Below are 26724 nucleotides of genomic sequence, written 5' to 3'. Positions count from 1 at the left end.
TCCTCCTCCAAATGGGGCTGCACTAATGCAAGCCATTGGTTCTACAGCAAACAATGCCATGGGACCACATACTGTTGGTTCTGTTGCGACCAGTGCCCAGGCTCATGATAAATTAAATCTTCACCAGCCAATAATGGTGCCATAAATGTGTCACTGCAGCATCAACTATTTTAAAACTTTGCAATCGTTTCACATAATCATGGCTACCAATCACCATTTTGTCTATGTGTTGTGTGAGACACAATTTGGACGGAATAGGCCTGAACACTGTTTAAAATACATAAATATATAAAACTCAACAAAACACCAGTCCTGATAGGTTATTATACTGTTCAATGGTAAAAACCAACCCTATTTCATCACATAGATGAAATCTGGGCCAATTATCATTTTCTCATAAATAGATTTTAAAGTATTTTTGTTTTCTTTGTTACCACCTAGTTCGGGGCGGGCAAACTTTTTGGCCTGAGGGCCGCATCGGGTTTTGGAAATTGTATGGAGGGCCGGTTAGGGGAGGAGGTCGTGGCCTGGCCCCCACCTCATATATGCCCCCCACCCAGACTCCTGCCCCATCCAACCCCCCTGTTCCCTGACGGCCTCCCCCGGAACCCTTACCCCATCCAACCACCCCTTCTCCCTGTCCCCTGACTGTCCTCAGAACCCCTGCCCCTGACTGCCCCCTGCCGCCCCATCCAACCACCCCCCTCCTTCCTGACTGCCCACTTGGGACCCCATCCAACCACTACCCCCATTCAACCCCCTATTCCCCACCCGATCCCTATCCACACCCCCGCCCCCTGACCACCACCCTGAACTCCCCTGCCCTCTATCCAACCTCCCCTGCTCCTGCCCCCTTACCGCGCTGCCTGGAGCACCGGTGGCTGATGGCACTACAGGTGCTGCTGCCCAACTGGATCCGGGCCATGCCACTGCCACCACACAGCAGCTGTGTTGCCCCAGGAGCTCACAGCCCCGCCACCCAGAGCATTGCGCCGGCAGCAGAGAGAGCGAGCTGAGGCTGCAGAGGAGGGGGGAACAGCAAGGGAGGGGCCGGGGGCAAATTTCCTGGGCCAGGAGCTCAGGGGCTGGGCTGGACGGGTCTAGTTCATAAAGCAGAGCTTTCAAGCTTTTAATAACAGGATAACTATTGACAATTTCATTAGAACCATAATTCAACTGCTTGTATGTCTTCCAAAGAGAATAATCATTGTCCATAGCCACCATCAGTCCACCTACTGTATAATTGTGTTTACAGCTTCCAGACTTGTCCCTTTTGAATTCTGAAGCACCAAACCAGCTTGTTTTAGTGAATTGGAAAAATATTTATCCTGGTCTTAAACCAGCCCAGTGAGTTAAAATATACTGAAAGAATTTTGAAAAAGCAGTCAGCCAGTCTAATGACTACCTGCCAAAACACTTATGTACAAGTGTAATTAATCATTACTACAGTTTGTATCTAGTGGTGGGCTAGGACCACAATGTTCAGCATAGAAGGTGAATACCAGCAGATAATACAACTTGAATAGGAGTCATAAATGTGTAGGTCACACCTTTGTTAGATATCGGCATCTATTTAGATTGTAAGTTGTTTGGGGCAGGGAATATCTCATAAAATATATATATACAGCATCTACTACAATGTGGCCTTGATCTCAGTTGCAGCCTCTAGGCTCTGCAGTAATCGAAATAATAAAAATCAAAATAACTTACCTTAACTATGACCACTTATCACAGCATTCTTTGATGTAGGATAAGGAGAAACAAACCACAGAAACACAAGTATTAGAGATAAAAAGCAAGTAGGGGGAAGAAAAATAAGGTAATTATTTACTGTGCTGTCAACTTTTTTTACATTCTCCATATGGATGAGTCTCCCAACCCAATTTCTTTCATAGATACTGTAGTGTCTTCTGTAGAGGATTCCTGGGAAAATCATAGTAATATAATCCATTAGAAGGTCTTCTATATTTTTTTTAAAAAGTGTTCTACTAATGCTTGGACATGTAACCCAGTTGACATCATGGCTTTTGCAAGGTTATTAATCTTTTGAAAAGAGCTACTTAGATATAGGAAGAAGTTAGAGAACAATAAATAAAACGAGCAGAGAAGAAGAGAAACCCAAGTGTGAAATCCTGGCCTCACTGAAGGGAATAATAGTACTTTGAAGTGAGCCTAGATGATCATAATGGCCCCTTCTGGCCTCAAAATCTATGAATTTGATGTTCTGAGACAACATCTCTGAAAGTCTGAATGTGCTGTTTCTGTTTGTTGGCAGGAAGATACTATACTCAAGCATTTGGAATAGAATAGAAGAAAATTGACAGGTAAGGAATATTTCTATTTACCACTGGTGTAAGTGATATCAGAAACAGATCCAGTGCTGTATCAACTGTCTTAGATGTTCACTACTGAAATCAACTTGCTGTTTAGTTGATGGGCTTGCAAAGGTATAAAATGGGGGTTTGGAGTGAGGCTGGGAGAAGAGGAAGATTCCTTTCTAATCATGTGAAATTAATGAAACATACATTGCATACCTCCACCATGTCTCCAGTTGCTGATCCTCAAGGAAGACTTTCTGGGTTACCCTTTTTAAAAAAGGGCTTGTATTCCATCAGTAAAAACAGCAATTAAGCATTTAATTTTGAATGAAAGGTGTACTAGTATGTTTTCAACAGGTGGTGCTTCCTTCTAAAAGAAACCATTGCTTGCCTCAGTCAGTAAACAGAAACACCTGGATAGGCCTGAGGGCATGGTTGTCTATTTCAGCATGCAATTGCAATTTTCAGCCTTTCCAAACTGTGATTAGTTATTTAATTGCACATCCAAACTTAGTTGATGCATTTGCACATGTAATTAATTATGATTTATTTAAAAATCACTCTAAAGCTTTGTTTGTCAATTTCCAACAAATCAAATTATGAAGTGCTAAATTTGATTTTTAAATTTTCTTGAATTGTTTTGAACTAATCTTAAGTGACTACCCAAGGGTAAACCAAATTATTTGACTCATAATGGTAGGTTCTTAATTGAAAACTGAACAAAATCATACTGAAAACTTCAGGGCTGTTTTATAGTGATCAAGTTATGTAGGACATAGCTTTTACAGTTCATATAAGTAATCTAAAAATTGGATATTTACTTTACCATACTGTCCATATAAGTACATAATGTTCATATATACTATAAGTACATAGTGTTCATTTATACAGGACAGCTGAATATTCTAAGCCATAGCTCATTAAAAGAATGAAAATATTGGTAAAGGGATATATAGAGGGTTTTTTAACTTTTTAGAGGAAGAAGAATATCCAAGATGCAGAATACTTTGGTTAAGATATTGTATTTAGTATTGGTGAAGCATTAAAAGGTAATTTAAAGTTAAAGGATGCGCATGTGCACTGAGTACTCTGATGTGAAAGCCTCAAAATGCCCATGACTTTAATTCTGAGGTTATTTAAAGGCCTATCCGACTTACTGTAGGCATGTTGAATGATTTCAGGCTACATATTTGCACAGACCTCTTAAGTTGCAAAGCTGTGCTACAAATAGCAGAAAAACTCCTTGAGGAACTGAAATAAATGTGGATAATTCTTTCAGCTGTTAATCCTGTGTAACAAATATTACTGCATTCTACTATGATTAACTCTCATAAAGGTAGCCCTCATCTTTGGTAGGTGTTGGTTAAGTCACTCAATTGAGCTATTCAGATGAGATCATGTAATGGGATATAATGGTCCTTTAAGACTGAGGAGGGAAGGCTCCGGGACTCCCATTCTAAGAGTGATATCTGAAAATTACCATAGAGAGAGGTCCGAGCATGTAGTTGGTGGTTGCAGGCTGCTAATTCTGTGTTGGGCTCAGGCCCAGAGCCTTGAAACTTAGGTGAATCAATGCTCCCCATGCTTTCATGCACAAAGAATCCTGGGACATGTAGTCCCAGGGAAAATGGGATTTCTCAACCTCTACAAAAAGGCATCTTGGGAAGAGTGATGAGGAAACTAGAAAAAGCTAGTTAGTCTTTCCCAGAGTCAGGGAAAACTCTATCTGCTCACGTAGTCTTTAACTACCAGACCTGTTGAGAGGGTATGGCAACCTAGCAGGAACCTCTGAGTGGAGGAAACTATAGCAAGAGCTGTTTGTTTAATTTTGAACAGAATTACCATACATCACAATATGTTTGAATTTTGCCATCAGAACTTTGAGGAGAACCTGGGTTGTTGTGAGAAAGAAACTCTGATGGGGAGAACTCAATTGCTGTGGCGTTCAGCCAAATTCAGCTTGCTACAGATGGAAATGTAGAACGGTTACAAAGGGAAGTGCTTATGCAATGTAATTCTTGAAAATACTCATAGAATCATAGAATATCAGGGTTGGAAGGGACCTCAGGAGGTCATCTAGTCCAACCCTCTGCTCAAAGCAGGGCCAATTCCCAACTAAATCATCCCAGCCAGGGCTTTGTCAAGCCGGGCCTTAAAAACCTCCAAGGAAGGAGACTCCACCACCTCCCTAGGTAATGCATTCCAGTGCTTCACCACCCTCCAAATGAAATAGTGTTTCCTAATATCCAACCTAGACCTCCCCCACTGCAACTTGAGACCATTGCTCCTTGTTCTGTCATCTGCCACCACTGAGAACAGCCGAGCTCCATCCTCTTTGGAACCCCCCCTCAGGTAGTTGAAAGCAGCTATCAAATCCCCACTCATATTTCTCTTCTGGAGACTAAACAATCCCACAGCCTCTCCTCATAAGTCATGTGCTCCAGACCCCTAATCATTTTTGTTGCCCTCCGCTGGACTCTTTCCAATTTTTCCACATCCTTCTTGTAGAGTGGGGCCCAAAACTGGACACAGTACTCCAGATGAGGCCTCACCAATGTTGAATAAAGGGGAACGATCACATTCCTCGATCTGCTGGCAATGCCCCTACTTATACAGCCCAAAATGCTGTTAGCCGTCTTGGCAACAAGAGCACACTGTTGACTCATATCCAGCTTCTCATCCACTGTGACCCCTAGGTCCTTTTCTGCAGAACTGCTACCTAGCCATTCGGTCCCTAGTCTGCAGCAGTGCATGGGATTCTTCCGTCCTAAGTGCAGGACTCTGCACTTGTCCTTGTTGAACCTCATCAGGCTTTTTTTGGCCCAATCCTCTAATTTGTCTAGGTCCCTCTGTATCTGATCCCTACCCTCTAATGTATCTACCACACCACCCAGTTTAGTGTCATCTGCAAACTTGCTGAGAGTGCAGTCCACACCATCCTCCAGATCATTAATAAAAATATTAAACAAAACCGGCCCTAGGACCGAACCTTGGGGCACTCCGCTTGAAACCGGCTGCCAACTAGACATGGAGCCATTGATCACTACCCATTGAGCCCAATGATCTAGCCAGCTTTCTATCCACCTTACAGTCCATTCATCCAGCCCATACTTCTTTAACTTGGCGGCAAGAATACTGCGGGAGACGGTATCAAAAGCTTTGCTAAAGTCAAGGAATAACACATCCACTGCTTTCCCCTCATCCACAGAGCCAGTTATCTCATCATAGAAGGCAATTAGGTTAGTCAGGCACGACTTCCCCTTGGTGAATCCATGCTGACTGTTCTTGATCACTTTCCTCTCCTCTAAGTGCTTCAGAATTGATTCCTTGAGGACCTGCTCCATGATTTTTCCAGGGACTGAGGTGAGGCTGACTGGTCTGTAATTCCCCGGATCCTCCTTCTTCCCTTTTTTAAAGATGGGCACTACATTAGCCTTTTTCCAGTCATCCGGGACTTCCCCCGATCGCCATGAGTTTTAAAAAATAATGGCCAATGGCTCTGCAGTCTCATCCGCCAACTTCTTTAGCACCCTCGGATGCAGCGCATTCGGCCCCATGGACTTGTGCACGTCCAGTTTTTCTAAATAGTCCCGAACCACTTCTTTCTCCACAGAGGGCTGGTCACCTTCTCCCCATACTGTGCTGCCCAGTGCAGCAGTCTGGGAGCTGACCTTGTTCGTGAAGACAGAGGCAAAAAAATCATTGAGTACATTAGCTTTTTCCACATCCTCTGTCACTAGGTTGCCTCCCTCATTCAGTAAGGAGCCCACACTTTCCTTGACTTTCTTCTTGTTGCTAACATACCTGAAGAAACCCTTCTTGTTACTCTTAACATCTCTTGCTAGCTGCAACTCCACATGTGATTTGGCCTTCCTGATTTCACTCCTGCATGCCTGAGCAATATTTTTATATTCCTCCCTGGTCATTTGTCCAATCTTCCACTTCTTGTAAGCTTCTTTTTTGCGTTTAAGATCAGCAAGGATTTCACTGTTTAGCCAAGCTGGTTGCCTGCCATATTTACTATTCTTTCTATACATCAGGATGGTTTGTTCCTGCAACCGCAATAAGGATTCTTTAAAGGCTGAGAAGTATGAAGCATTTACTCTTATAAAACTCATTATCCTATCCCTACTTTTGAGTCTTCTGTTTGAGTTGAGGTTTTAGCAAGCTATTTTTCTCCATGGGTTGAATCTGGATTTTTCTGTTAACTTAATGGGTGCCCCATTCAGATATGATTAGCTTAGGGTAAGGTGAACATTTAACTTGCTTCATATCACTTTTTGTATATAGCTTCACAGAAATCTGAAATGCCCCTGTGACATTACGGCCCATATTTTTCATAGAAATATTGTTATGACAGGAATATGGCATAACTAAGATTTTTTATGCAAGATAGGTTATGTGAAATATTATTGGAAAGGTTACAGTTTATTGAGTGTGATTATCCTATGTGTATGCATGTATCTTTTCTGTATCTGAAGTTAGGAATATGGACTATGTATCAATCACAAAGGTGCTTGCACCTGGGGAACGCCCACCAGTCAGTAGGCTATCAGCTTAGATGGGCCATTAGAAAGGACAATAGGACTTTGAAGATACTAATCTCCCTCCTTCCTGAGAAGTTTCCTGGGATGCTGCTTTGACACTGCAGGTCATATGATCATGTTACCTGGTACAGGATACCATCCTGAAATGCTGGTATTTTTCCACAGGAAGGGGTGGGGTCAAGCTAGGAAACAAAGGATTCCCACCATATGTAAATCCTATTTAAGGCTGGGGAGTGAGTTAATCTTGGTTCTTCTCCACTGCCAGCCCGCCCAAGAAGGAAGACTGCTGAAAACACCTGAAGAAACAAAGGAACTAAGGGGGTGGGGGCAGGGGCTGAGCCCGGGCTGGGAATGGTGTCTGGCCTGTGAAGGGTATACCTGGAGGTTTAAGCTGCAAGCAAGAGCTGTCTGTCCACAAAAATTCTGCAACAGGCTTAAAATAACATTTAGGGTGAGACAATATTATTTGTAGTCAGTAATCTTTAGTATATTAAGCTTAGTTTGTGTGTGTTATTTCATTTGCTCAGTACTCTTCTGTTTGCTATCCCTTATAAATCATGTAAAATTTATCTTTTGTAGTTAATATGCTTGTTTTTTGTTTATTCTAAAACCCAGTTTGTGCAATTCATAACTGGGGGGGGGGGGGGGGGGGGCAAAAAGCTGTGCATATTTTCCTCCACATGGAGGGAGGGAGTGAATTTCATGAGCTTATGGTGTATAGATCTCTATGCAGCGCAAGACAATATAATTACACTCCAGAGCAAAAAAAAAAAAAAAAAAACCTGCGGCGCGGCCGGAGCCAGGGTGCAGGGGGCTCCCTGCACTGCAGATGTGCCCCGGCTAGTGGGGGGAAGGGGAGGCAGTGGAGGGGAGAGAGAGAAGCGGGGCGGCCAGGGCTTCAGCAGGGCACTGCCACGCGGCCCCGCCACCTGCCGGGAGGGCTCTGCGCTGCTCTGGTCGGCTGGGAGGGAAGGAAGCGGGCTGCCTGCTGGGCGTTCCCGTCCTCTGCGCCGCCGCCCCCTACAGGGCAGCTGGAGCAGAACACCACCAAAAAAAAAAAAAGCGGCCGTGCCGCCCTAGGATTGGGTGGAATGCCGCCTCCTACAAGCTGCCGCCCCAAGCACTAGCTTGCTCGGCTGGTGCCTGGAGCCGGCCCTGGTGCCGGACAATCCCCAAGCTGAGTCTTCCCCCCTCAGAGCTGATTGCAGACTCTGTGTGAGTCTACAGCTGGATGTGTCCCTACCTGTGAGTTCTGTGAGAGAGAATGTGTGCAGCAGGACAGGGGGAGGGAGCCCAGGCTGGTGGAACAGGCTGGCTCAGTGGGACCCCAATACATCAGGTGGCATCCTGGAATGGGGGTGCAACCCGTTACAGTCCCCTTCACAGAAGAACATGAAGTAAAGAACATAGTAACAGGAATCTGTTACCCCAATGAATTTTTGTAAGTTTCTTGGAAACCAGGTTAACTGGGAACATAAATAATCTCTGCAATATTCTGATCCCAATCCTGTGCAGATGAGTGATCAGCAGTATTCTTGTTTTCATGTTAAGCAGGGACTTTTGTCTCAGACTAGATGCTCCTCTTACTTTAGAATATACTACAGAGCAAGGGACAACTAGGGAGGAAATCAGACAATACTCCAAAGACTTAAAATGGACATGGCTTTAACTGCTCCTCCTTCTCACAATTAGCTGTAGCCCTTATTTGAAGGTTGATTTAAAGTTTCATGTTCCTCCACATCCACTCACTAAGATTTGTCACTTAAGTTCACAACCTGTACAGCCTCCTTTGTGCCTGTGAATCTTTTGTTTAACACTGCAAGACTTTAAAGCCAATCCTTGTTTCCTGGCATGCAGGAAAAAAACACCATAAATTCATTCTTACAATTGAATCTCCTCCCAATTAAATGCTCCAATCTCCAACAAACTCAAGCTGCATAACCCTATTGCTTTTTTAAAAAAAAACTTACCATTTCTGTTTCCCTCGAGAGAAAATGTCATCTTAAATTTAATTATAAATGTGAAACAAACTATATCATTGAAGGGGAGCCATACATTGAAAACAAATGATGCTCTTAAAATATGAAAGACATGGTTTGTATTGTAGCTGAGAATGCCTCAATTATATCTATGCTTTTCATGTTAAGAGTAAAGTAAACCAGTGACTATTTTAGTAATAAAAACAATAGAAATCTAATTACCAAATAGAAACAATATATAGTACCAATAATTGCAGCAACTGGTATAAATTTACTATGTTTCTGAACTAAAAAAAACATGCCCCCCTTTTTTAATGGCAAACATTGATCTCTATAGCAGTCACAATAAATACAGAAGAATAAAACACAATTTCTTAACAAGCAATATACCTTTTAACAAAATTGTCACTTAAAAAAAGTATGTTTCTGAGATGAACTACCATAGAATCACCAATCCTCATTATAATTAAAAATGTGAGAAAGCAATTTAAAATCTTTCTCCAGGCTGCCTTTACTAAACAAGAGCCTCCCAATATTTATTCTGATCCAAGAATACATCAAACAAAAAAAATCATCTACAGTCAGGAAAATCAGGTCTGTACACGTTCTAGAGTGACTTGAATAGCGTTAATATTGATGCAGCTGTGGTATGCAAGGGCATCACTAGATAGACTCATAAGGCAAAGGAATAGAAGGCTTGATACAGCCAACCTATTTTAAGTGCATGGAGTAGTTCCCCAATATAAGACATACTAAAACTGTTACCATGGGACAAATTTTAAAGTATTTTTACCTTTATAGAGAGAAAAATTGGACCTATAACATTTGTTCTTGTTTAAATTGCTGGAACAAAGTTGAATGAATCTGTCCACATCTGGTTGCTGTCAAAAACCAAGAAATTGAAATACACATGAAAACTAAAGCAATATTAATAAAGCACAGGACTTCCCATGAACCACCAAAATAGGTTTAAGTTTGATTCAACTTTTGGATGAAGGGTTTGGGCTAGTTCTTATTTTATTAAGACTGATTTATACATCTCTAGTGTTAACTGTTTGGAAGCTATGGCTTGCAGCTCTTCATTTTATTCAAAGGGCTAGCAAATAATTGTACTAGGAGGTGGGTGGCTGGTTTTGCTTTTTATTTATTTTTTTAAAGGCAGAGGAATTTCAGCTAAAATTAGAAATAACCACCTGTTCCTTAATGACTTTCCCCCCTACTTAAGTTAGGATTCTTATATCCACAAGAATGTTTGTAGATAGTTATTTGGCTCAAAAGCCATTGTGGTTACTAAATATATGGAATTTAAAAAAAATCAAGGTTGTGCTGAAATGAAGGTAGTTAAAATTCAAAAAGAGAGATTCCTTAATTAACTTAATAAAATTACTAATGGAAGCATTTTAACTGCTAAATTTAATTTACTTGTCAAGATATCAGGCTACAAAGAGGAGGGAAGAGAGGGAATTCTGCTTTCCATTATGATGTGCTCCATTATAGAATAAATTTGCTTAAAATGAAATATATCTCAAAAAGCCATCAATGACATCTTAATTTGTAACAGCCAGTTGAAAAGTAATTAGACTGTGAAGCAATCAGTTCTAGTAAATCAGTGTTTCCCTTTACATAAACATACATTTTTACTATTTATATACAGGATAGGCTTCCAGGTACTCAAGTAGCAAAGAGTTTGATTGTCTTTCTGCTGTTCATGTTTTGTGCTTTATATTACAAAATTGTCAAAACAAAACATATTGCAACAGGCTTAAGGATCTGGGGCTTGATCCTGCAAGGTGCTGAGCACTCTGTCCCCAATCCAGCAAAGTATTTAGTATGGGCTTAACTTTAAGCACACCAGTAATCCCATTGACGTTCATGCCTCTGCAGTGCTTGCTGCTGTTTCCACAGGAAAAATATGAAAACCTACTTGTAAAATAAATAAATAGAGAATAAATAAATAAATAAATAAAAAGGGGATGGGAATCAAATCTGGTTGGGGTGTGTGTGGTACATTGTGCACACTGTTGTATTGCATGTGGAACCTGCCCTACAGGGCAGTTCATAGAAATTCTTGATAATGTGATGGTCATTTAGGATTGGATTCTCGGAAGTCCTCAGCATTGGCTTAACTCTGCTTCCATTTGAAGTCAATAGTAAAATGTCTATTGACTGCAAGTGGAAGCAGAGTTAGGCCTATGCTGAATCCTGTTCAATCCTTTCCATAATTACTCCAGTCAGGACACTTTGATGTGAGATATTTGCTCCTTTAATTTATACCTCTTTCATTCTCCCACTTTTTTTTTTCTTGACACTTTACTTCATGTCCATGGTAATGCTGACTCTAACAAACCTAAGCTTTCCAGAGAGACACCCAAATCCCAGTGAATTTCAGTGTGAGCTGGGAACCAAACTCCCTTAGACTCTCTTGGAAATCCCAGCCTTAGAGTACAGTACCAACAACAAGCCAATAACCATGACAGTCATGTTGCAATGATATCATTTATAAGGAATACAGTGCTATATGGCTGTTAATCTTTCTCTATGGACGCCTTTTTCATGCTACCATCCCAAGCAGTTATTTTCATGTCTTCAGGCATGTCAGTTCCTCGCACACTGTAATTCTGCAATTTCCTTCTAATGAGTCTAATTGTTTAGAATTCTTAAAGAATTCTTTAAAGCAGTTTAAATGTTTTGTACTAACTTGAATAATTTGTAGTAATCAGCTTGAGAGAGAGGATTTAACTCACTTTCAAGTTGCATTATAAGTGTGCAGTGATATTCTTATCGAAAGCAATCCATTTTAGTCTATAAAATATATATATACTCTTTTGTTTCCACAGTAAAACTTGGACTCCTTCTTCTAAGACAAATCTTACAGCTATTTTTGACTGGAAAAGCAGTTGAGAATACTGCTCTGTCTCCAGAGTTAAAATAAGCTAAATATGCGTTAACAGTGTAACAAGCAAAACAAACAAAAAAGCAAACCCCATTCTGGAATGTATTAGCAGGAGTGTTGTAAGCAAGATACGAGAAGTAATTCTTCTACTCTACTCTGTGCTGATTGGTCCTCAGCTGGACTATTGTGTCCAGTTCTGGGCACCACATTTCAGGAAAGATGTGGACAAATTGGAGAAAGTCCAGAGAAGAGCAACAGAAATGATTAAAGGGTGGACATAATAGTTTTCATGTACATAAAAGGTTGTTGCAACGAGGAGGGAGGAAAATTGTTCTCCTTAATCTCTGAGGACAGGACAAGAAACAATGGTCTTAAATTGCAGCAAGAGTGGTTTAGATTGGACATTAGGAAAAACTTCCTAACTGTCAGGGTGGTTAAGCACTGGAATAAATTGCCTAGGGAGGCTGTGAAATCTCCATTGTTGGAGATTTTTAAGAGCAGGTTAGGCAAACACCTGTCAGGGATGGTCTAGATACTACTTAGTCCTGCCATGAGTGCAGGAGACTGGACTAGATGTCCTCTCGAGTTCCCTTCCAGTCCTATGAGTCTATGATTTCAAACAAAGATGTACATAATATTCTGCCAAGCAAGCTAGTGGATACTGCTAGTATAAAATAGCACTGATGAATATATTAAGAGAGATCTATCTAGGAGAGTAAATGGATGCAGATGGCTTGCTGAAAGGCAGGAATATGAACTTGATTGAACTAAAATTCCTTCCGACCATTCATTTTTCTGTTTCTATCAGACAGGTCATGGAGGCTGGGAATTTATACTCCTATTTCCTCACATGCTGGGGCATAATAATCCATGTCACATAAAGGACTTTCTATCCTGCAAGGTAAATTTCATTGTGTGCCTGGGAGGAGAAAAGAGACCACACCCCTCTCTCTGTTACCCCAATCATGCCATTAGCATAATGTCTCTGAGGAAGTTGTGCCAGAGGTATAAGGTAAAGCTATGCTGGGTCATATAGCCCAGGATCAGAAAAGCACTTAGCTCCCTGCAGCCTCCCCCAACCATTCCCTCCGAGTCTGAATGGAGCTTGGGTGCAGTAGAGAATTTAGGAGCCTGTTTAAGTTTAGCATTATTATTCAGAATATAAAAATGATAGGGAAGAGTTACAATTAGAACAGTAAGCCCTTGAGGAAGTGTGCTCCCGTTAGGAATACTTTCTATAAAGCAACAAATTTTGCCAGCGTCAAGTCCATTGTACACATTTAAATGACTTTCTTTACTAGTGCTAATTTCAAGAGTTTAAGATGACTTAACTGAAGTAGCTGAAAAATCAAAATATGAAATATTTTACTGCTTGTAGTTGCTGTGGAGATTTTGGGGAGGAACATTTTGCCATTTAATCCACTTTAGTCTTTATATATCTTGGGGTAGGAAACTAATGAATTGACTTGAGTCCTCTGATGTGCATCACCGTGTACTTGGCGAACTCCAGTACTGCCAATCCTGTGATGACTTTATAATATACATGATGATATTGCATGACCATGTACATATATAAATTCCATATTTGGCTCCAGAATCACAGGCCGATAAAATGGAGGGAATCATAGGCCTGTAAAAGGGAAGATGCTTGTGTTTTTTTGGATTATCAGAATCAGAAGTTAGAGAAGAAAGAGACCTATTAGATCACCTGGTACATCTCTCTGCCAGTGCAGGGTTGTTCCCTGTAGATCAATTAACACTTTTTTTATCAATTATAAACTCACCAGCCTAAGTAAGAGACATGGAAAGGCAACAGGCAGAGTTCTCCTGTGTAGAGAGAGGCAGGGTGCAGAAAAGCTGCGTGGAAGACTTCTGCAGTTCCTTTGTAGCTAGCTTTGCATATTTTGTGGGTGGGGTCTGTGTGGATCTGGTGAGTTAGTCTGCACTACCTGGGTCTACCTACTGACCTGGTCTTTCTTTTGGAGCTCTTCTCTCTTATGTTTCTTAATATACCTATATTTCTTTCTGATGCTGTTAGGATGACAAAAGACATTTTAAAGCTTTGTTCTTGCCATTACTGTCTGTCTTTTCTCTTCTCTTCTCTTCCTCTCTTTGTTGCTTTCCTTGTCACATAAAAGTGATAAGCAGGGGGGAAAAAGAAAACAAAGAATAAATTACACTATGAATGAGAACATTAATTTTGGTATTTCCTAATTGTCAAGTGCTTGACTTTGCAACTTCAACATTCTTTCCCATAGACCCAACTTACCCCTTCCCTGCAGTTCAAGGAATAATCTTTTTTCCATCCTATTCAAAAACCACCCTTCTCACTCAAGAGGCCCATGACACTCCTTCCTTCTAGCAACCTTCACTTTCATTCCTTTCCACAGTATATGACTACACCCAACATCTTTCCATGTCTGTATGACTTACTAACCGTGTGACTATCTCTCTGTTCAATATGTTCTCCTCCCCTCTAGGCCCATATAACCTAGCCTCTTTCCTTTTAGTTCAGTGTGGTCCTTTTCTCTGGTGGGTCTGTGCAACATATCTGTCAGTTTAGAACCATATATCTGGCCTTCCTCCCAACCACCCCTACTGTCTCCTTTTAAGAGACTCAAGTGATGTGAACAATTTACCTTGGAAGAGTATCCCTTGTCTAATGAAACTCATGTTAGTACATCCTCCTCCTCTGTGTAATAGTCAACGTTTCTCCCTTCTTTTAATGAAAATATGGCCTGGCCCAGTAGAGATCTCTGTTGTTCCTTCTCAATACTTATGCTCTGTGGTGTTTTGTACGACTCTGGGGGTATGTCTACACTACACACTAAGCCCAGGTCTGTGGGTCCCGGGCTTAAAGACTCAGTGTTTCCAAGCCCATGCTTGAGCATCCATAGCGCATTGTAAACCTGGGTTTGCAATTGCTGGACCCAGGTTCCACAGTCATGCTAATCATCCATACTGGTCTATGCAGTCTTTGTAACTTGACCTGCGTCACCACTGCAGAATGACAGGGCTTGCATCCGAGTCACAGCAGGAGTTGGGCTCACTTGGGTCCCGAGTACTTGCTGACCCAAGTCAGACTGATATGTGTGTGGACAGAAAGGGAGCTTAGGCTCAAACCTGAGTCTGGGCTTAGTGTGCAGTGTAGACATACCCTGGAATGGGAAGTAGTAATGGGCTATGATGCTTTCCATCCCATATCAGTAGTGACTGAAAGTTGTTATATATGATGTCCAGTTGGTGCCTTTAGTAAAATGTGCTACTGGTCTCAGTCTGGTTCCCAGTAGGCATGTGTCTGCTTAACAAAAACTATATTTAATGCTACTTAGCAACTTGTCAAGAATCTTGACAGATCCAGGGATCAAATGAATGGGAATGAAGACTGAACCACTCTTTCAAGAATAAATGGTCCATTCTGCATAGGGCTGAAGCTTATTTTCAGGCCAGTGCAGGGAAATGTGCTATATGGGTGCTGGCCTGTTTTCCCAGCCCAGGAAGAGGTTAAATACCATGCCCAGATCTCATTCAATTAATAAACGGTGCATTGAAGGAAATGCTTGAAACAAAAAATTGCAAAGTTAACATAAAATGAAGCTATTCCTCTTACCAACACAGGGTGCAGGCCCAGAGGCCTTTCACTCTGCCCTCTTCTGACTTCTCCAGGGCCAGTCACAGGAGCCAACCTCCCCTCTGCAGTTGTCTTCCAACTAAGGGTATATCTACCCTTTGAGCAGTAGGTGTGATTCCCAGCTCGTGGAGACATACTTGAGTTAGCTTAATGAGCGGAATGAGCTAGCCACCCTCAGTGCATGCCTGTCAGAGACACTAGGTACGTACTTGGGGCTCTACCCCCTCCTGCCATCCGTGCTGCTACAGCTACATTCTATTTTAAGCAGGTTTGCTAGCACAAGTGTGCCTCTTGGAGCTGGGATCACACCAGAGCTCAAAATGTAGACATATCTTGAGCTACTTGTTGGCTTTTATAACCACAGCTGGAGGTAGCTGATCAATTATAGGTGAGGCTGAGACCAAAAGTCCTTAAAGGGGCAGGCAACATGTAACATTTCTGCTGTTGATACCTTTGCTCCACTGATTCCACTTGTTCCATAGACAAAATGGTTTAGCTTTCAGGGCTGTGAATTTGGAACTGTTAAATGAACTTTGTATTTTTTCTTTATATTTACTTTAGCCTCTCTGCTCATGCCTAGACTGTTTATCTTTTATTTTATAAACTACATTGGGGTATTTTAAAACTGCTTTAATAAACAATATTTTGTCCTTCAGATTACAAGGTTTAAGCTGAAGATATCCTCCACTTTACATTTACAAGGGCTGTCTCTGTTTTGTCAAGTTTCCAGTTTATCTCTGTGATTTATACCCTGATACCTTATCTATTTTTTAAAAAAATATTTACATTTTTATCTGTGCTTTGCAGTAGCACTGGATGTTTAAAAGTGAAATCTTGTGTATTTTGCAAGACAATGAACCTCCACTGTGATCTTCTTCCATGGAACTAATTTTATAAGAGAAGTAAAAATGCAGAATATACATGTTTCTTCGAAGTGCTAAGATACCATAAGTTACTTGTGTTTGCATGATGTCAGCATATTTACTTTAGCTCAGTTATTAGTTTGTTTTGTTTTGTCAAATGTTACATCTGTGCAGAATTTTGGTCATTCTCTTGATATTATTTTCAGTCTTGGGTTTATTTTTAATGTATGTATTGTGGCGATGACAGAAATTATTAGCTTCAGTATTGTGGCAGAACAGGCCAGGACCCGAGTATACGTCAAGGGTGACCAAACTTACTGACCCTCTGAGCCGCATATGATAATCTCCAGAAGTTCAAGAGCCACAAGACACGCACAACCTGCCTCGCAGGGTGGCACCTGCTGGGGTGCGGGCTTCTGCCCAGATGCTCTCTGTGGGGCTAAAGCCTAAGCAGCCCCTAGCCCCAGCACCCTACCGCAGAGCTCCCCCCAATCTGGTAGGTGGAGAATGGGGGGCAGTGTGTGGCTCCACGAGTTGCACTTTAACTGTAAAAGAGCCATATGGGGCTCATGTGCTGCAGTTTGGCCATGCCTGGTATATATTATCAGGTTGTTCAGGATTTTATCTGTGTAAATCTCATTGAATGTAATGGAGGTTGAACAGCTAAAATGTGGTGCAAAATACTAAATATGCATGGGTTAGTTGTGTTTCCTAACTGTAGACAATTTCCCCAAAAACCTAGATTAGTGAGGGAAAAACATTGTAAAGAAAAGGGTTCATAACATGGAACTTTAATTTTTCAGGGTATATATATATAAACATGGTGGTAGACAAATTGGGCCTAACAGCTATAGCCCTGAGTAGGAGGCAGCAATGCTTCTTGGAGCTCCCCAGCTTGCAAAGTGGAGTATTTGTGCCCCACTCACTGGTTTCAAGGGGCACTGGGGGCCTTTTCTCTTCTGGGGTAATTTGAGTCCTAGGGGGTAATAGCTGTGAGCAGTCCCTAGTGCAGGAGATTGCAGAGACTGAAATTGTGGCTGATCTCCATATGGGAGATGCAAGAGAAGGGAAGATTCTTCTCATTATTTCCACATGCATGAGGGCCTGACTACAGTCTGGCCCATAGTCGTTTTTCCTATGCATGCTTTGTTCTTATAGATGGTGGTGCAAATTCAGGGCTGCACTGTGTTGCATGTTTCAAGGTAGTGTCTCCCTCTGTCACAGGCAGGGCCGGTGCTACCATTTAGGCAAACTAGGTGGTTGCCTAGGGTGCCAAGATTTGGGGGCACCAAAAAGCGGTGCCCCCAATTCTTTTTTTACAGCATTCTAACGCCCCCGCCCCGAGTGCGCGGTCGCCACTCCACTTCTCCCGCCTCCCAGGCTTGCAGCGCCAATCAGCTGTTTGGCGCCGCAAGCCTGGGAGGGGAGGAGAATTAGAGCGGGGGCGGCGTGCTCAGGGAGGAGGCAGAGCAGAGGTGAGCTGGGGTGGGGTGCTGCCGCACAGCTCCCCGGGGGGGGAGCTGTCATGGGGAGGGTGCCTCAGGGCACGGGGGGGAGTTGCCACGGGAGGGGCTCCTCAGGGCGGGGGGGGGGGCGGGGAGCTGCCGCAGGGCTGGGGTGGGGCACAAGGTGGAAGTTTCGCCTACAGCGCGAAACTTCCTTGCACCGGCTCTGACCCTGGCTCCAGTTTCTAACCATTGAGATGGACTGCTGATGCCTGCCCCATCAGTAACTTAGACTTTGGGAAGTTCATTTGTTGAGTCATGACAGTTGTTCTAAATCAGCACAGCTCCACTGATTTTCAGTGGAGTTACCCCGGTTTATACCAATTGGGGATATGGGCCCTTGTTTCCAATGCCAGCTTACATTAAACATTGTCTTTTCGTTTTTGCTAACACACATGACTATTTAAACAACATTTTCTTTATGTATCCACTTACAATATCAGTTGAATAGCTATTGCTGTCTTTTATTCAATGTAGCAACTTTCAACCCACAACACTGGCCATGTTACCTATGTAAACTGTGGTGTGGTTTGAAAGTTTCAGCTCAGCAATGACATTTATTTGTATAGAAATTCTATAAATGCCCTCTGAAATTATATATCCAGGGATAGCTAAGTCACATTGTCATTCATATGTATACACTTTCCATAGCACGGTCATCTTTGTTACTATTATATCATCAACTGATAACCTCTGCTTTGCTGGCTAGAAGAAACAAGTTAAATAAGAGTTGAAAGTAGGAGATGAGGATCTGTAGCTGAGGAAAAATGAGTAAAGATGGACTTACTAAACTGCATGTTCGTAACTTCTTTGTTTCTATTCTGGCTCACTGGGAGCTAATTGATTACCGTGACACACAATGAGTAGTACCTGACTCCATAAATAGTCCCATTAGAGGCAAGTCAGTATGAGTATCTATGGAGTAAAATTCTACCTATATTTAGACAAGGTATCAGAATCTGCTCCTAAGTTAGTTGTGCTAATTTACCACACTAGCATCATTTAGTATGTCTCTGGTTAAAATGTGTAGTGCAAAGAAAATCAATACGAAAATGGTTACAAATGCCAACAATGAAATGTGTAACAAACTTTTGCCAACTGCCTTTTTAAAGGAGCTGATATTCCTGAAAAAAGGTAAAATACCTGATGCTCTTCCCAATATTGTATGCCTTATTTCAAAGTGTATTAAGCTCATCAACCAGCTTTTCACGTCTTTGGCATCCAAAGACAGCAGTGACGATAATAATACTTAGCACATATATAGAATTTTAAGTGTTCAAAGGTTGTACAACAAACATTAATTAATTCTCACTACTCTCTTGCTGAGAGGTAAGTGGTGTTATCCTGTTATGACACATGGAATATCTGAAGAACAGAGGCTAATGACTAGCCCAATATCACACAGGAAGTCAATAGCACAGTCAGGATTTGAAATCAGGAGTTCCTGTCCCTGAGTTTATTTCACTGACTGTGCTGCCTGTGTCATGGTTTGTTGTTAAGAGTGTAGTTCTACTAATGCTGCTGTGTAATGAAGCATGGCAGGGGTTTCCATTTGTTTTGTTCTTTTGAGTCTTTGTTTACTTATTGGTTTCTGTTGTATAACATTTCATTTGGAAACTAGTCTTTACTTTGTCTGCTCTTTTCTTATCAAGTTGTACACTGACCCTCCATATCACCAATGAAGCCTCCTCTGCCCACTGTCTGCTTCTTACACAAATGTCTCTGTGCCTTCTTCCATGCTGATCCTTGGGTGTATAGAACATCCTCCCTGAAATTATCCATAAGGCAGCCACCACTCCTCAAAATCTCCTCAAACCCACCTCTGCTAATCTAATGGTGGTTAGGTGGAGAGACATACAAAGACAGCTGACATTTACCCTGTAATATGGTGAATTGCCAATGTATAGCTGTATATAAAAATGAATATTTGATTGTAGCCCTCTCCCTCTTCTCTTCAGATGTCACTTGTCGCTTTGTATTATATGTTTCTCAGAGGAGAGATTGCCATTTTAAATGGGGGTTTTAGAGTGCTTTTCACAATGAGACACTGATCCTGGTTGGTGCCTCTGGGTGATATCATCTAGAGGCCTCAAACAGAGATTGTCCCCTAGGTTCTGTATTCACACATATAATGAAAAGATTACCCCTACCCCAGAAAATCCCCTCAGTCCATAGTATAAATGTTTAATAAGTCCCCTCTAGAGATCTGGCATTACTGTTATATCCCCAAAACAGTTTTCATTGATCAGCAGAGAGCTCTCTTGTTGTATCTGTGGATCTCCTAGACTCTGTCCTTCAATCTCTCAATGATATTGTGGATCAAATCTTCAGAATGTGGGTTCGAAGTTGTTACTTGCACATGCAAATAGTTCTGTATTCATAAAAATATTTTCTGCATCATCCACTGCCAGGGAAAGGAGTTTAATGTTGATCAGACAGGAGAGAACCCCTAGTTGAGTCTCACTTGCCCAGATGATTAACTTGTTCTGCTTGGGTCACTTAACTTGTTCAGCTTGAGCTATGCAGGGTGTGCTGTGATAGTACTGCAACTCATCAGGGAACCCACTTAAATGACCACTTAAATGTGCTTTCTTCAATTTAGAGGAAAGCATATTAAAAAGATAAACTGATTGGAGCTGAATTAGGAGGCTTTCCCCAAATTCTGAATGATTTATTTTTCCCTGGTTCATTTGGCAAGGTCTGAAGCTCCACACTACTATTTTTTCAGCTATGAAATCTATAGGGAATGCTTCTTGGTGAGGGAAAAATGCTTTAATCATCCATCCATCACCCACTTTTCTATTTCAAATATTGGCCATACCCATTTGGATGGGCTTGTATATTCCCGAAGAGCTCGTCTACACTGTCCAGACCCAGATATTTGCCCCATATCACTATCCCAAACCTAGAGAACACACTAACATCTAAGTCCTCATTGACCAGCTCAATGCAACTACACCAACTTATGTCGGCTGAAGATATGTCCCTTCATCTTTTGCAATTTCTGTTAAACTGATCATCATTCTTTCCAGAATGAACATTGTCAAATACTTTTACTAATATATATATTAATTTTTCTCTTCAACATATTTTAATACTTTGTTGGTAGCTTGAGAATGTACAGGAAATTAATTCACTTTAAATTCTTTTTCCATTGTGGAATATTGACAGTTTTCTACCCCCACTCTCCCAGAGCCAGCAGGAGTTCTAGGGCACAAAACACTGTTTTAAGCAGACTCCCCATAACAATGGCTATTTAAAATATTTATAATCCCTAAAAAAAAATTTCCTCACTGGATTACAACAGTTTTTAAGGTAGGACTTATTCTGTGCCTAAACTGCTTGACCCATTCCTTTGACAGTAAATTCAGTGACACTATCCTGTCCTGTGGCAGAATTTTTGTTTTTGTATGTTTAGGATGAGTTCCCAGACTATCGTCAAAAACACCATGAAATTTAAAAAGTCCACATTGCCCCTGAAAAGACAAGCTCTTGAGTAGCAAAGTCAGAAGTTGCTGCAGAAGGCCATACTGTAGATGGGCATGTTGGGTTTCATAGATTCTAGGACTGGCAGGGACCTCGAGAGGTCATCGAGTCCAGTCCCCTGCCCTCATGGCAGGACCAAATACTGTCTAGACCATCCCTGATAGACATTTATCTAACCTACTCTTAAATATCTCCAGAGATGGAGATTCCACAACCTCCCTAAATTAATGGAGATATCCCAATCTCCTAGAACTGGAAGGGACCTTGAAAGGTCATTGAGTCCAGCTCCCTGCCTTCACTAGCAAGACCAAGTACTGATTTTGCCCCAGATCCCTAAGTGGCCCCTTCAAGGATTGAATTTATAACCCTGGGTTTAGCAGGCCAATGCTCAAACCACTGAGCTATCCCTCCCCCCTAATGAAGTCATGCTTCATTACACAGCAGCATTAGTAGAACCACACTCTTAACAACAAACCACGACACAGGCAGCATGCTCAGTGAAATAAGCTCAGGGACAGGAATTCCTGAGTTCAAATCCTGACTGTGCTATTGACTTCCTGTGTGATATTGGGTTAGTCATTTACCTCTGTTCTTCAGATTTTCCATGTGTCATAACAGGATAACACCACTTACCTCTCAGCAAGAGAGTTCACATTAGGGTGACCAGATAGCAAGTATGAAAAATTGGGACAAGGGGTGGGGTGCCTTTATAAAACAAAGCCTTGAATATCGGGACTGTCCCTATAAAATCAGGACATCTGGTCACCTTAGTTCACATGCTGTCCTTAGTAGGACGCCTTTGCAGTTCACATTTTTTTTATGTTTTATTTTAAAAAACCCAAACCCAATGTAAAAGAAAAGAAAGAAACCCAACATAGTGAAATATCTTGAATGCTAGCAATGGCACAGATATTTAGAGGAAAGGCAGAACCTTTGTTCTGAACTTAACTCGTTGAACCTAGATACTGCAGCACATATGACAACTAAAAATCATGAAGTGTTCAGAGACCTCTGCAACCTAAAATCGTAACTCACAATTTATTTGCTTTTTCTTAGTTGTAAATTAGACCTTTAATGTTTGAATGGATTTATGGTATTGAATATCATTTTCTTTTTCAATAGAGCTAAAAAGAGACAAAAGCCAACAATTTTGGTGTAGTATCTTCATGTTTCTTTTCATTTTTCTGTGATAGGGTACGTTGGAAAGTGCTAGGGGTATGCAAGAAAGATCAGTACAAGTGTTCATTTATTGCTTCTTCCTTCAATATTTTCTCTTCTCCCTTCTCAATTCCTTTCACCATCTTTTCTTCTTTTATTCTCCATGCCCTCTTCTCTTGTCCTCTCTTTCTATCTATATCTCTATTGTTCTCTATTTTAATTTGCCCTGCCCCTTCTTATTTTCTTTAATTCCCCTTTTTCTTTTCTTTCCTTTCACTGTCCAATATTTCTAGATGTGAAAGACTGGTTTAGTGTGTCAATGTGCCATTTCATTCCCTGATTTTTGATTCTTTTAATTTTTTGTTCAGAGTGGATGTGCTGTTTTCTGAAGAGGTCAGGAATCAGTGCAGGGATACACAGTGATTAATATCAAGTAAAATATAAAGTGGAAGACTCAAAAATAGCAGACAGTGAAAGGGATCACAAAACCTTTTGCCTCTAGAAATGTGGGTTTAAAATCCTGGTTCAGATTGCTGGTAAAATTGAATTTGATCTCATTCCATTCCTCATTAGCCCATATCTTAAAACCAACCTGCAGGTAGGTGTGAGTAGAGATTTCTGTTCATATGAGTCCAAGGAGTAGGAATAACAGGGTTGTTTTAGGAAAAGACTGAGGTGTATTGAAAAAGCTTATGCATCCCTTGCCAATGTGGGGTGAAATCCTCACTCCTTTGAAGTCAATAGCAGTTTTGTCATTGACTTCCATAGGTCCATGATTTCACCCAGGGTATCTGCCACCAGTCTCTCGCTTTCATGAACACTGCTTTCCCACCGCCTACATTTTTTAAACAATTTTAAAAGGTCAACCACACTCCATAGGTGTATTTGTTTTGCTTCCCATCATTCTGCTCAATATACTTTTAGAATTACTGAGAAGACAATAAAATGCTTATCAGAGTCAATTTCCTGTGCCTCAGACAGTTTGATATATCTGTTAATGTTAAGTGGAATCTTTTGTAATATTTCTGTTGCATGAATAAAAGGGGTAAAAACTATTTTAATACCATATTTTCATTTATTAGTTATATTTTTTGAAATGTTATGTGCACATAATTTCAGATAGAGAATAAGTCAGTCCATCTCAGAATTTCAGTTGAATGTTGTAGAAAGCAATGTAGGTCCAATACTCATCATGGAAGAATCTTGGTGTTTCCAAAGGAGAGAGGGAAGCTGCAGATTATTAACTGCATAGCTTGTCTTTGTTATATAGATAACTTTCTATAAATTTCCTTTCTGTGGCTCTATAATGTCACATTTTAAAATATTCAGGTTGGTCTTGTTGTTCTACATAAAAAATTAATGATCATGAAAGTATTACTATGTTTATTTTAAAGAACTATTTTCTACATTTTAATTAAAAGTTGTAATTCACCATCTTTTGACCAAGTTATCTTAAATCTTTATCTTATTGGTAATGGGTATTGGGCCAGATTCAGAGAGAAATATAATCGTTACTTAATGCAAACAGTAAAAATCTCAGCATTTCCAGAGATATGGTTCTGTTCAATTCATGTGCTGTGCTAGCTATGCCTTTTTAATTAGAAATATTCTCCTACTTATGCAGGAATAGTGGGGAAAAAGGGCATTGTCTTCTTCATTATGTATTCCATGTGAATCACAAATGGACAAAAACAGACATAATATGATGACTGTTTTGTTATTAAAGCACTTTAATAAGGCTAATGCTTCCATATGAATAGTTTTCAAAATAACTTTCTGCTATTTTGAAGGTGTGCACTGATCTAATATAGAAATAAAGGATTACTTCTGGGAAATATTCAGCCATTAATTTTGGTTTGAAAACTTTCCCCTTATTTTCCATTTCTGAATAAACCAACCCAATAAACAACCAAAACGTGCTTTGCAAAATTAATTCCTCTAATATTCTGCTTGGGTGCTACATTATTGTACCATATGCAAGAAAAACTGGAAAAAAATGCAAGCAATGCAAAAAAAGAGTTGAAAGTTAAAATAAATTGCAGATAGTAAAGGACAACTTGTGAATTGCTAAAATGTGTGTGTGTGTGTGTGTGTGTGTGTGTGTGTGTGTGTGTGTGTGTGTGTGTGGAGAGAGAGAGAGAGACCTCTGCCTTTTTCTGCTGTGACTTTCTGTAAAGGAGATCTTTAGCTACACTACAAATAGTCTAGGAATTGATGGGGAAAAAAGCTGCAGGAAGCAGAACCTTATCTATATGCATTACTTTGATTTCAAATTATTTTTAGCATGGCTTTTATTGTACTCATTGTTACATACATAAATCTTTAAAGTAATACGTTTTGTAAGAAATGGTCATAAAAATTTACAGCCAGTAACTTTTCCCCTGTCCCTTACAATGATATTCTACTAAAACCATTAAATGGTTCTCATTAATGCCCTTTAAATGATTGTGTAATGACCCACAATCGCTTGTAAGTGAACAACCATTAAAGAATTACCAGTTCTTAGCATGCTTTTAAGTACAGTTTAAATACATGGGAGGTAACATATAATATATTAGAAAAAGTATTAAATTTGAAATTGTAAAAACATGATCACTACAAAAGAATGAGGTGTGGAACTCTATCCTGCCCTGACCATAGCTCTTACCAAACAAAGTTGTTATGGCATATCTTATTGCATATATCCTTTTTTCAAAACTGAATCTTTATTTTTACTAGAATAATTCAGTTTTATAAGCTTAATATTGAAATTAACTATAAAAAATTAAGACGACAACAAAGGATGGTTTTCTTACAAATATGCTGAGATCAAAAGCCTGGTTTATGCCTACCAATGACTGTTATTGGGAAATCTGACCAGTCTGGCATCTGAAAAGGGTGCCTTTGCTCTTTAGTACTACAAAACCCTCTAGACAAACATAGCAATGTTCCTCTGAAGTAGAGTTGTTCAAAAATATGGGAAAGGGACTTCCAGATGCCGAGCAGATCTTACACAGTCTCTTTTACATTGTACAATACTTTAGATTTCATCGCTGCACTTAAAATAGATATAAGGTGATTGGGAAAGTATATTTAGTGGAGAGCCATCATCCTGTCATTGGGGTGTAAGGAGTCACCTGCTATTTCTTAGACTTCTCTCTGATGCCAATTTGACCCTCTGCAGTGATGCTGCTCTGACACTTCAGAGAAACAGGATGGAGGAAGTGGCATTTTTCAGAGGGGAGGAGTGTTTCTACCAGTCCAAAGGGATGATTTAAAAATGATAGAAATGTAGGACTGGGAGAGACCTTAGGAGATCATCAAGCCCCCTGTGCTGGAGCAGGACCAAGTCAGCCTAGACCATCCCTGACAGGTGTTTGTCTAACTAATTCTTGAAAACCTCCAAAGATGGGGATTCCATAACCTCCCTTGGATGCCTATTCCAGATCTTAACTACCCTTACAGTTAGGTTTTCCTAATATCTCACCTAAATCTTGCTGCAGATTAAGTTCATTAGTTCTTGTCCCACCTTCTGTGGACATGGAGAACAATTGATTAGTTCTCTTTCTAGCAGTCCTTAACATATTTGAAAACTGTTGTCAGGTCCACTCTCAGTCTTCTTTTCTCAAGGCTAAATATGCTTAGTTCTTTAAACCTTTCCTCACATGTCAGGCTTTCTAAACCTTTTATCATTTTATAAGCAAATGCTTCACTCCATTATCCAAGTCATTAATCAATATATTGAATATTACTAGATTGAGGACTGATCCCTGCAGGACCCTACTAGATACACCTGCCCAATTTGACAACAAACCATTGATAACTACACTTTGAGTATGGTCTTTCAACTAATTGTGAACTTACCTTATAATAATTTCATCTAGACCATGTTTCCCTACTTTGTCTGTGAGAATGTCATGTGGGACAGTGTGCAAAGTCTTACAAAAAACAAGCTATATCATGTCTACTGCTTCTCCTATCGAGTAACCCTGTCAAAGAAGGAAATTAGGTTGCTTTGGTGCAATTTATTCTTGACCATAGTGGCTATTTCTTATAGCCCTATCATTCTCTTGGTGCTTACAAATTCATTGTTTAATAATTGGTCCCAGTATCTTTCCAGGTATCAAAGTTAGGCTGAGTGGTTTATAATTCCCCGGGTCCTCTTTGTTCCCCTTTTTTAAAATTTGTTACCCTTCTCCAGTCCTCTGGGATCTCACCTATCTTTCATCAGTTCTCAAAGATAATTGATAACAGTTCTGGGATTGCTTCCTTAGCTAGTTCCCTAGGAGGAATTTCATCAAACCCAGTCAAGTTGAATACATTTAACTTATCTAAATATTAGGGCGATTAAAAAAAATTAATCAC

The 26724-nt window shown here is 40.5% G+C and overlaps 1 long non-coding RNA gene across 2 annotated transcripts in view; it reads left to right on the top strand.

Annotated features, from left to right (window-relative positions):
* The window catches only part of LOC117874307, a 440105-nt gene that overhangs the window by 364134 nt on the left and 49247 nt on the right, over positions 1 to 26724 (top strand). For both annotated transcript variants that reach the window (XR_004644940.1, XR_004644941.1), the window contains one exon: positions 2276 to 2324. This is a non-coding gene — a long non-coding RNA (uncharacterized LOC117874307). The remainder of the gene's footprint in view (positions 1 to 2275; positions 2325 to 26724) is intronic.

The sequence above is a fragment of the Trachemys scripta genome, chromosome 3 (genome assembly GCF_013100865.1).
Source record: "Trachemys scripta elegans isolate TJP31775 chromosome 3, CAS_Tse_1.0, whole genome shotgun sequence".
In the NCBI taxonomy this organism is placed as follows: Eukaryota; Metazoa; Chordata; order Testudines; family Emydidae; genus Trachemys; species Trachemys scripta.
This window is presented reverse-complemented; position numbering and strand designations above follow the sequence as displayed.